The sequence below is a fragment of the Drosophila rhopaloa genome, unplaced genomic scaffold (assembly GCF_018152115.1).
Source record: "Drosophila rhopaloa isolate 14029-0021.01 unplaced genomic scaffold, ASM1815211v1 contig_115, whole genome shotgun sequence".
In the NCBI taxonomy this organism is placed as follows: Eukaryota; Metazoa; Arthropoda; class Insecta; order Diptera; family Drosophilidae; genus Drosophila; species Drosophila rhopaloa.
Genome location: NW_025334990.1, coordinates 9306678 through 9310178, shown reverse-complemented (window position 1 = coordinate 9310178; position 3501 = coordinate 9306678). Strand labels below are relative to the sequence as shown.

At 38.5% G+C, this 3501-nt stretch overlaps 2 non-coding genes across 2 annotated transcripts; one reads left to right on the top strand and one right to left on the bottom strand.

Moving 5' to 3' along the window:
- Positions 1–905: 905 nt before the first annotated feature.
- On the bottom strand, positions 906–978 carry Trnak-cuu. The gene has a single exon. It is a non-coding gene; the product is annotated as a tRNA-Lys (tRNA).
- Positions 979–1698: 720 nt separating this feature from the next.
- On the top strand, positions 1699–1771 carry Trnak-cuu. The gene has a single exon. It is a non-coding gene; the product is annotated as a tRNA-Lys (tRNA).
- The last annotated feature ends 1730 nt before the right edge of the window (positions 1772–3501 follow it).

Sequence of the window (3501 nt, the reverse complement as noted above, 5' to 3'; positions counted from 1 at the left end):
TTGTAAGCCGCCGCCACTGCCATTGCCATTAAAATGTGTAGACCCCCCTGGCGAAATTACAAATTAATGCGGGCGGAGCGGCGTTCGTTTTGGCGGTTGGCGGTTGGCAGCTGTCTGTTGTCCCTCTGTCAAGGCGAACACCTCGGTTGTGGGCGGGGCCCACCTCCTTCCACTGCGAGGCAGTCACCCACATAATTTAAATGCATTTCCTTCTGCGCATTAATTTCCTAAGCTTTTTGCATTCGAAAATCCCACACAAAACTGCGTTCGACGTAATCCCATGAGCTTTAAAGTCACGTGTATGCCCGCCGCCTCTGGCGATTCTGCTTGTGCACCCCGGCCCCTTTTTCTGGTCGAGGGGGCGTGGCACGCACAATAAAAGCTGGCTGGGATTTGTTGCTGTATTCGCATGTAATAAATGTATTTGTTTATCCCACTCTAATTTTAACTGCAAGCTGAAAATATTCCATGGAACAAAAAATGAAAGGAAGAGCGAATGTGTGGAGCAGCCATAGACTGTGCCCCTGTATTTGCTATTCAGCCCGCTTTGTGTGAAGTTTTTTTGTTAAATTTATAAATTGTCCTGCGGCTGGTTGAAAAGCTACAGATGTGAAGGGGGTCCTCCATTTTAGGGCACTTTTTGAATTTTTCATACGCGTTTGAATGGGTGCACAATTATGCATGCGCGCTTATTGTGTTAGTTGAACAATAACTTTCACTAAAAAACACTTCCAACAAATATTTGTCAGCCAAATTAAATTAATACAATTTAAAAATCTTTAAATAATAAATTACTTAAATGCCTGCAGCACTTATTTGTGAACAAACCCCAATTGTGTCGCTTTTTTTCATTATTGGAAGATTTCTGTGATTTAAGTAACAGAAAAGAAATAAAAAAGTTGTTTCGCCCAACGTGGGGCTCGAACCCACGACCCTGAGATTAAGAGTCTCATGCTCTACCGACTGAGCTAGCCGGGCACATAGTAGGAGTCCGCAAAAGGCGGACATAATCACCAACCCTCTACCGTAGGGAGGATTGAATTGGTGACCGAAAGCAATTGGTTTGCTTATTTTCTTTGGCTGGAGTATTTATAGCATCTTTCGTTCATGGAAAAGCAACCACTGTGCAATGCTAATTTGTGTCACACTGAAACACCTGCGTCTAAAACTATATTAAGACTACGATTTAATTTAACTAATATTTGTTTGAGGGCTAAGCAAGTGTTGAACTGTAAAATAAATATGTTCAAAACTAATAACTAGTTTTATTATAATTTTGTTATTTGTTTTTATCCTTTAACAAGAATAAATAACAGAAAATAGCATATTTATTACCCAATTTGTTTTTAAATAATGTTGTTTAGAGGCAGAACTCGGTAAGCAATAATTAGGCTTAGGAGTTTATACAAAATCAATTTTTTTTCAAAGAGAATAAATTAATGCTTTTATTGTCTTTCTAAATAAAGACAACAATAGTAATCGTATCTATTTTCCTCTGTCACCAAGTATAACTAAATTCTAAAAATAACAACCACAAGCACAATTTCCACGTGCATTCATTGGAAATTTTATGACGCATGGGCCTAATTTCATGTGAGGTCTCAAATGAACCTATTGCCAACCAATTCGAACTTAAGCATCCCTACTGCGGATGCAGTGTGCTGTTTCTTCACTGTTGTTTGCTTCATCACACGCAATGCCCGGCTAGCTCAGTCGGTAGAGCATGAGACTCTTAATCTCAGGGTCGTGGGTTCGAGCCCCACGTTGGGCGAAACAACTTTTTTTAAAATTTTTTTTTGTAATTCATTTTTGTCATGACCTCAGAAAAAGTTGTTATTTTACAAGTGGGAAAATTGTAAATTTCAAATTAGGTTGTGATTATAAATTAAATTAAAGTAAATAATAATTGGAAGCATTTAATAAGGTATGGAATTTATTTTAACTATTCCAATAGCAAATAAAATCTAATTTCATTATGTTCAAAGTCCAAATAGCCTTCGGAATTATACTACTATTACAACATTCTTTGCCCAGACATTCTGTCTACCCATTTTCAAAGCTATAGTATTCGGCATTCCTCAGTTTCATTCATCAGCGCATCTCGCCGACCAAGCCCTGTCAGAAATATCATTACATTTTCGTTCCGTTTCTCACAGAAGAACATACCATGCGTGGAAAAATGGTTATTCATAATCATTTGTTACGCTTAATTGTTGTCTTTGCGGTTTACCTCATGGCTGCTTTTGTCTGCTGACCGCAAATTGATTTTAAATTCATTTCTCAGTCTCGACCTGTGAGGCGGCAAATAACAAAAGCTGAAACGAATACTCCGGGTCTGAGAATTTTTGATTATTGTCATTATTAGGGCGAAAATAGAGTTGGAAGCGTTTGAGAACGGATTGTGAGTGTAAGGAATTGGAATATTTCCCACCATGGCCATATGAAATCTACGCCTCAGCCTTGGGCTCAATTTTGACTACAGCTTCCCTCGTTTATGACTATTTGCTGTTTATTTTTGTGAAATTTAAATCCGCACGCGTTCTCTCCTTCGGTCTCGCTGGTTTATTATCCTTTGCCGGCACTTTTTTATGAGTTAAGCCAGACGCGGCTTATCTATGTGACAATGCGGTAGGCACCACAAGCAAAATGGTAATGGGTTTCGGGGAGTGTGTAGCAACGCCCTTATTGCCAGGCCTACCAGCGCTTCCACCCATCCCAACCACCCAGCACATACCGCCGCCCTTCGCTTCATTCATAAATAAATTAAATAAAAATATTTTTTCAAGCCGCAAGCCATGCAACAATAACAAATAAACTGAGCGGGGATAAAGAACTCCACGAAACTCAACCGGCGGCAAGAAATCTGCATAATGAAGCGTAATACGCAAATGGTGTGGAGTTGTGATTGGACCGGATTCCAGAAATTGAGGTAGGCGGAAGGTGAAGGAGTGCAGAGTTTAATAACGCTGATAAGCCTTATATAGCTTCAAAATCCTCCAATGGGATGTAAATGAAGTGAGGGAATTTAAAGAATTTATAGCCTTTTAATCTGAACACAGCAAAATTATAAGAAAAAGAGTAAGCGTATGTGTAAAAAAAAGTATAAGTATAGATTTATAAAAAATATTACTTTCCAAAAATCATGTCTAAATCGGCACTTAAGTCTATTAAAACCTTTCATTTCAGCAATTTAAGAAATATGCGTTTCTGACACCCAAAAACAAATAACTCTACTGCTTCTCCCCAGAATTTGTTTATATTTTAAGCACCGTCTTTCCAATTTTCTTTTTATATGTACCACATAAAGGAAAGTCGTTTAATAAAAAGAGTTTATAATTCTTTTTATAGATCCGCAACAAGCGCATATTTCAATAATGGCATTCAATTTGAAGCCCCAGACTTGAGCACCCCTGAAGTTATTAAAAGATTTGTGGCGCTCAGGGCAAAGGTCAAGGAGAACCACCCCATATGAATGAATCGGGAAATCAGTTACCCCCTTTC